General features: G+C 39.0%; 1 pseudogene; it reads right to left on the reverse strand.

Moving 5' to 3' along the window:
• Positions 1–3,484: 3,484 nt before the first annotated feature.
• LOC101593308 overlaps positions 3,485–8,365 on the reverse strand; it is an 80,450-nt pseudogene continuing 75,569 nt past the window's right edge.

Raw genomic sequence — 8,365 nt, forward strand, 5'->3', positions numbered from 1 at the left:
ATATTAAAAAGAATATTATAAAAACCAATACCGCTCACTATTACCTTCAAGAAAATTAAACATCTAAGGATTAATTCAACCAAGGAAGTAAAAGACAATTACAAAGAAAACTACAGCAGACTGAAGAGGGACATTGAAGAAGACATCATAAAATGGAAAGATGTCCCTGACTCCAGGACAGGCAGGGCCAATATTGTCTAAACGGCCATATTTCCAAGACTGATGTACAAATTCATTGCAATCCCAATCAAAAACATCAAGAGCATACTTTACAGATCTAGAGAAAACAATCCTGAAATTCGTATAGGGCCAAAAGAGACCCAGATTAATGAAAGTAATTTTGTGCTCTAAGAGCAAAGCAGGCAGCAAAGCAGGCAGCTTACCTGACTTCAAGCTCTACAGCTAGGATATACTGATAGAAACACTGTGGTACTCAAACAAAAGCAGACACTTGGACCAATGGAGTGGACCTGAGCACAGAGAAGCCTCACCAGACATATTTAACTATTGGATCGTTGACAAAGCGGACAAAAGCATATGGTGAAGGAAAGATAGCCTATCAACAAATGTTATTAGGAAAACTAGTGATCTCTTTGCAGAAGAATGAAACTGGAACTTGATCTTTCACCACACACTAAAATAAAATAAAAATGAATCAAAATTTAAGCATCAAAGATCTACGCAACCCTTGGGCCAGTGAGATAGCTCAGCAGTCCAAAGCACCTGCTTCGGCAAGCTTAGGCAGGTGCAGGGGACCATAGTTTAATCCCTGGCACTACATGCCATACCAGCCCTGTCCTCAGGGTGGGCTGAGATGGAAAAAAAAAGATCTAAGCAACCTTTTAAGACATAGATTTAGGAAAGTGTTTTCTAAACATAACTTCAATTGCACAAATAATAGCAGTAAGAATCAACAAATAGGATTATATCAGAATAAAAGCCTGAACAGCAAAAGAATCAATCAGTAGAGTAAAACAACAATGCATAGAACAGGAAACATTTTTTCCAGGTACTTCTTAGACAGGACTAATATCTAGAATATACAAAGCACTCAATAAAAATTTAACCATGTAAAAGAAATGGACAAAAGCAATAAAAGACATTTCACAAAGAACTAAAATGGCCAGTACTGGCACTGCTGGATCATCATACAAAATTTTGAGGTGTCATCATACTGTTTTTCATAATGGCTGGACTAATTTAGCTTTTGCCAGTAATATGCAAGAATTTTCTTTTTACTACACTTTTTGCAGCACTTATGCTTAGACTCTGCTAATAGCCATTCTTACTGTAGTGAGATGTTATCATTTTATTGTTCCAACCTGCATTTCTCCAGGTAGTAGCAATATGAAGCGTTTTTCGTATTTTTTTTCATTTTTCATATTCTTGTTGGTCATTGGCACATCATCTTGTGAGAAGTGGTTAGGCCTGCTGTCCAATTTTAAATCTAGTTCATTTGGATCTTTTAAACTAAGTTTTATGAGTTTTTGTGTACTGTAAATATTAACTCTTTGTCAGATGTATATATTGCAAATAGTTTTTCTAATTCTATAATTTCCTCCTCACTCTTTTGATTGCTTCTTTTGCTCTAGTGAAGTACTTAAATTTTATACAATCCCATTTATTTATTTTTGCTTTTATTTTCTGTGCTTCTTTCTATTGTTCAAAAAATCCTTGGTTTCCATTTCAGAAAATTGGCTCTTGGTATGTAGCGACAATCCTGATTTTTATGTGCTGAACTTCCTTATCAGTTCTATAGTTTTTTTGAGTTTTCTACATATAAGACCACTTTATTTGTAAACAGTGATAGTTTGACTTCATCTCTCCCAACTTAGATGACCTTTACATCTTTCCCTGACCTGATTGCTCTGGCTAGGATTTGCCATACTACACTGAATAAAAGTAGTCAAAAGGCATCCTTACCTTGTTCCTGATTTTCAGAATCTTCCAGCTCTGTCCGGCTTAGTATGATGTCATCTTTTGGCTTTTTCTACGTAGGCTTTATTATGTTTAGATACATTTCTTCTGTACTTACCATTTTCAGAGTTTTTTTTTCAGGAAAAGTATTGAGTGTTCTAAATGTATTGTATACACCTGTTGAGATGATCATATGGTCTTGCCTATATTATCTTGGTGTAGCCGGGAGATGGCTTAGTGGAATAAGTGCTTCCCTGGCAAGCACAACAGCCTGAGTTCAATCCCTGGTTCTGCAAAAAAACAAAACAAAAAAACCTTTAAATTATATTCTCTTGGTGTACTATATCACATTTTATTTATTTATTGGTGGAACTGGGGATTGAACTCAGCTATTCTACTGAGCTATCTTCCTGGCCCCCAACATTTATTAACTTATATGTGTAGAACTGTATTTGTATACCTGGGATGGATCCCACTTGGCTGTAGTGAATAATATCTTTTTATTATACTATTGGATTTCATTTGCTAGTGTTCTGTTGAGGATTTTTACATCTGTTTTCATCAAAAATATTGGATGGTTCCTTTGATTTGATGTTGTTTCTTTGGTTTAGAATCAGGATGTTTGCTGCACAGAATGAGTCATAAGAAACCCCCCTCATCAATTTTTCTTCAAATAATTTAAAAAGAATTTATATTAATTATTCCATAAATTCTTGGTATAATTCAGCAGCACAGTTATTTGGTCCTGGGATTTTCTATGATAGGACACATTTTATTACTGTTTTAATCTCTTTTTCTTTTTTATCTCACACTTCATTTATTCCAGTCTCCCCTTGGATGGAGGGGAGGAGGACAATGGGAATCTTTAAGACTGCATTTTAATTAGTCCGAGAAGAAACCAGTTTCTGGAAGCAAATCACCGCCAGAAAATAGAAAAGGCTGAAGGGTTATTTGTACTGTGCCCTAAGGAGTCCACGAGCACCAGTGGCAGCAACAGTCCCTCATGCGTCAGCTCAGGGACTCTCTTTTCTCCAGCTGTCCACCGGCCAACACCTTGTGTCAGGGAAGAGCAGAACAACTGAACAGTGCACCAGATCACTGCTTGCTACTAGAAAAAATAGGACTCTGGCAATTAAGAGAGATGTTTATGAAACAGCAACATAGGCAGGAACTGCCACAGTCCTTGAAAGACGAGGTGGTGTGCAATGTCAACAACCAGTGGTTATCTTTTCTTCCCCCAGGGACTGGAAATGACAGTTCTTTATACTGTTTGTATTTTTTTCTCTAAACTACGTGGATATGAAATGTACATTTGGAGTGTTACATGTATTTATACCTTCTGCTTTTCTTCTAGGATATCGTTTAGATGCAGTCCCTTGAGTAGTCTATAAGTGGCTTCCACTCTAGTATTGGTTTACATGGAAATAATCTGGTTCTTCATACTCCATCTGTGAATGGGTTGCTTCTTTCTTATAGCTTCGATTATGTACAAGGCCACGGGAATGAAATGGGTGACTTGGGTGGGGGGTTACTGTGATAAGGAACCAGAGGGAGGAGGCTAGGAGTGAGAGACAGAGACAGGAACAGAGAGAGAGAACAAAATGATAGAACCCAAAGCTATTCCCTTTAAGGAATCCTGATCTCATGCCAAGAAGGAAGAGATGCCTGTTGCTGTCCCGTGACCTCTGTGATCACAGGGGGCAGGGCATGCTCTCAGTGAACTCGCAAGGAGTCCAGGCTCAGAAGCAACTCATATGAAGGCTATTAATGGGTCGGTGCAAGGGGACCAGGCCAGGGCAGGTGCACCTGGCTGATCTGAGGATCTCACTTGACCTTCTGCAGGTGGTAGAAGTTACGCACCCTTCTCTCCACTGCCTCATCCATGCTGACCAGAGGTTGGTAGCCTATCATGTTCTTGGCTTTCTCGCAGCTGTAGTAATTGAATGTGTCCACCAGCACAACACACCTGGGCATGAAAGTAGGCTGGATTTAGAGGAGGGCACTGACCAGCATTACCAGCAGGGACAGCAGGAAGGTTAAGTAGCAGGCCACCCAGTAGGGGATGTGGTACTTGGGGGCTGATAATTCAGGCCTCTCAGAATGTGGAACAGGAAGGTCCAGAATTTAATGGGATCACTATTGGTGATGTGAAATGCCTTCCTGCCCAGGGCCACCTCTCAGGAGAGGTGCTATGCAGCCAGGGTGTGTCTGTGGACCACATTCTCCATGAAGCTGAACTACACCAGGTTCTCCCCATTTCCAATTATGAGATTTATCTTGCCTTTTTTTGCTGCCTCAGTGAGAATAGGGACCAACTGAGGTTCCCTTGGGCCAAAGATGCCATGGGGCCAGATAGCTGTGGTGAAGAAATTCTGCTCAGAATCATTGGCACCCAGCATGATCTTCTCTGTAAGATCTTAGTCTCCATGTAGTAGTCCATGGGATTTACGGCATAGGGCAGGTCCTCAGTTCCATTTTTGAGGTCAACACCCTCAAAGACAACACTGTCACTGCTGGTTAAAATGAGTCTCTGAGTCTAGGCTTTCCTGCAAGTGTCAATGATGTTCTCAATGCTAGATAAGTTCACTCTATAAAAGAGCTCCTTGTTGTTACTGGATGGTGGGGGCGATGCACAGTGGAAAACAGTGCTTGCACCTACCAGAGCTGGGTAGAGGTATTTAGGCTGCAGAGATTGCCAAGAAAGAAGCGCATGCACGGGTTATCAAAGCTTTGGCAGATGTTGAACACATCGGCGCTGCAGCCTCTGGCCAGCAGCTGCCCCACCATGTGCTGGCCCAGGAATCCTGAGCCTCCAATCACGGTGCACTTCTGAGCTTGGATAAGAAGCCCTGACAAACATGGCTGTGGGACCTGGTCTCTCCTGGGTTCGTGGACTGCTTGGTCCACGATGGTTGCAACTGTGGTCTTGTTTGCAATCAACTTTTCTCCATCATGACCAGTTGAGGGGCTACAGCTGATGACCACGGAGCAGCAGAGGCAGGAAGAGGACACTTCAGGGCTAGAGCTGACAGAGCTTGGGGATCCATCCGGGGACGGGACTGTCAGTGTGCACCCTCCGGCCGGCCTCAGCTTCTCCACAGGCTGAACCGGCTGCACTCCAACCCTGACTGGCACCCTTTTGCTCCTATTGTTTCAATCTCAATACCTGATATTGGTCCATTTAGGACTTCAATTTCTTCATGATTCATTCTTGGTGAAGTGTATATGTACAAGCATTTGTCCATTTTTGTATTTGTCAAATTTGCTACTGTGTATTTCTTTATGGTTTAATGCTATTACAAAGGAAAACAACCAACTCAGTGATGAGACCACCAACAGTATGGGAAAAATTTTTTCCCAGCAACTACTCTGATAGAGGACAAAATATGTAGAATATACAAAGAAGTACAAACTATCACATATTCTCAAGATAAAAGATCCATCTAAAATGGGAAATTAAAATGATTAGACACTTCTCAAAAGAAGAAATGCATATTTATAATAATAGATATACCAAAAAAGTTCAGCATCTTTGGTCATTAGATAAATATAAATCAAAACAACACTGATATTTCATCTTCAGAAAAATTACTATCATTAGGACTTAAATAAAAAAATAAATGCTGGCAAGGTGGAAGGGAAAAGGAACTATTACATTGTTGGTGGGAATGTAAGCTTGACCCACCACTACGGAAACTAGTATGGAGACTCTTGAAAATATTAAAATTAGAAATGCCATTTTACCTAGCTATTCTTCTTCTTGGTACTTCGTGAAAGTGTAAAAAAAATAATTCCAGGGCCAGGGAGATGACTCAGTGGAATAAGTGCTTCCCTGGCAAGTGCAAGGGTCTGAGTTCAATCTCCGGTTACAAAAAAATAAATAAATAAATAAAAAATCACAGTAATACATGCTTGTCCATGTTTACAGCAATAAAACTTAATAGCTAAATCTTGGAAGCAGCCTATATGTCCATCAATAAATGAATGGATAAGGAACATTTGGTATATATACACAATGGGGTATGACTTGGCCTTAGAGATAAATTTAAGTCAATTGTAGAAAAACGGATACACCTTGAAACCATAATGTTAAGTGAAATAAACCAGACACAGAAGGTTAAATATCACATGATTTCTTTCATTGAGAAATACAGGGTATCAATATAAAGCAAAATAAAAGGCTGATAACAAGGAAACAGGGAGGTCAGCTTTGTGGGAACAGGAAGAAGAGCTGGGATTGGTGGAGACATGAGAAGAGGAGGGAATAGGGGAGTAATGTAATTGGTACATGTGCATGCACCAATTCCTATGATGAATATATTCATTCTCTATTGCAAATACATACTAATAAAAAAATAAAAATTATCTATCTTAAAAAAAAACAATCATTCTATGACTGAAAAGAGGGGGAATTTGAATCCTGGAAAGCCAGGAAGTGGGTCCTATCACTTTAGAGAATATAGAAATCTTTTAGCTGTTTTTACTTTACATCAAAATAATAAATATAAAGAACTCTGACAATTCATTTTTGAGACATTCATTTCCACATAAATTGACACTCCTAAGCAATAAACAAACCATAATAATACACAAGAGTTTTTGGATATTTTAAGCAGTGAAAAACAGTGGCCTCCAAGAGACAGAACACAGATGGAGTGGGCCTTAGCAGGACCCCAACTTGCTTCCTAAAGGAAACCTCCAGGTAATGAGTGGCACCGGGAGAGAAGCTAAGGCAAATGCTGATGGAAACCAGGATGTATCTGAGAGTCCAAGTAGTTCAAGAAAGTGTTCAGGTTAGAGAACTAAAGAAAACAAAGGTATATAAGACACAGAACACAGAATACCCTTAGAATCCCCTCCAAGTACTCAGCAGAAGATCCACCGGTACATCACTGTCAAGAAATTATTCAAGGTTATGGTTAAAAAAAAAAAAAGTTAGAGAAAAATCCTTGACATCCACAAAGGCCTGGCAATGGTGCTTGTTGTACCAGCAGCCTCAACAAAACCACAGCTCACAGGACAACTGGAAACTTCTTGGAAGTCTTGTATCATATTTGACAATGCACAGCTGAGCATTACTCTAGATCTATAGGGCAAACATAAGGCTCCAATGGTTTCCAAATCAGTTATTGGACCCCAGAACAAATAGCAATAATATTTGTAGGAATATAAAAATAAATACTAACAATCTAAAATCCCAATATTTAGAATCCAATTAACTAAAAAAGGAGCTTAACAAGATTCCAAAGCATAATATGGTAAACAAAAATCACATTTCTATCCCGCAGCACCACACAACCGAAAAATGAAATAAAATGTCATGCGAAGTAACATAAAAATATGAAGTACATGGGGTAAATACATGTGGTAAAGATATGCAGGGCTTGGAAACTATAAATGACAGGATCACATGGTCTGAATGGTAGAAAAGCTTACATCTTAGCTTGGGCCTGTTGGAGAGCCCTTTCTTATCATGGGTCTCGTAGCAAGTGAAAGCTTTGGCGGGGATATAGCTCAGTGGCACAGCACTGGCCTGGCAAGTACAAAGTCCTGACCTCAAGTTCTAGTACAAAAACAGGAAAAAGAAATAAGTGAAAGCATTGTGAGTTACCCAACAAAAAAAGTCAAAGCCGTATTTTGGATGTCAGTACATACTCCCACCAAAATCTATGTCCACTATGCACAATGCCCTTTTTCTTGTACTAACAAGAGTGAGGCATAACACAAAAATACAATTTACCAAATCAATAGGTAGATATGAAATACTGGTATCTATATTGGTCTGCTATTAAAACTACTCTGTTTGGTATACCAGCTGCTGGTGGGGATGGTATTGCTTACATTCATAGTATCCTAATATTATTTTTTACTATTGATATTTTTACAGGAGCGACAATTAAATTGTGACATTATGAAATCTACCATCCCTGCATCCTTTAAGTCTTTTATGATGCAACCAATCTCTCTAATTCCACAATTGTGTTTATTGCTTCTGATTTACTACTTGGCCAGTTACTTGGGTGGTAATGTCAAGAACTTTCACTTGGCATATTTTTAGCACTTACAGCCTTATTTCACAAGCCTAGTAATTATCAAATGTAAAAGTTCTTTTTCTTTGCCAAGAACATTCCAATTAATCACCCAGGACCTGGAAAATAATTACAAAATGGATCTGTAGACCCATTTTATCTACTGTAACATAGATTTGGGTTAAGACTCCATTTATCAAAGAACCTGCATCAGCATTCCTTTATCCCTGCTCTTCAGGCAGTATTCTTTTTTCTTGAATGGACAATTACCTTAGAATGATCATGCAGGTACTTCCTCCAAGGAAGACAGACTCTTTTTTTTTTTCAAATCAGAAGTACAGTTTCAACAAATAATACACTGCATATATTCTTCTTAGTGGTTAATTGCTGTACAAGATGCGGACTTGTGATCCTATTTA

This window comes from Octodon degus, unplaced genomic scaffold (assembly GCF_000260255.1).
Source record: "Octodon degus isolate 3935 unplaced genomic scaffold, OctDeg1.0 scaffold00047, whole genome shotgun sequence".
NCBI classification, from domain to species: domain Eukaryota; kingdom Metazoa; phylum Chordata; class Mammalia; order Rodentia; family Octodontidae; genus Octodon; species Octodon degus.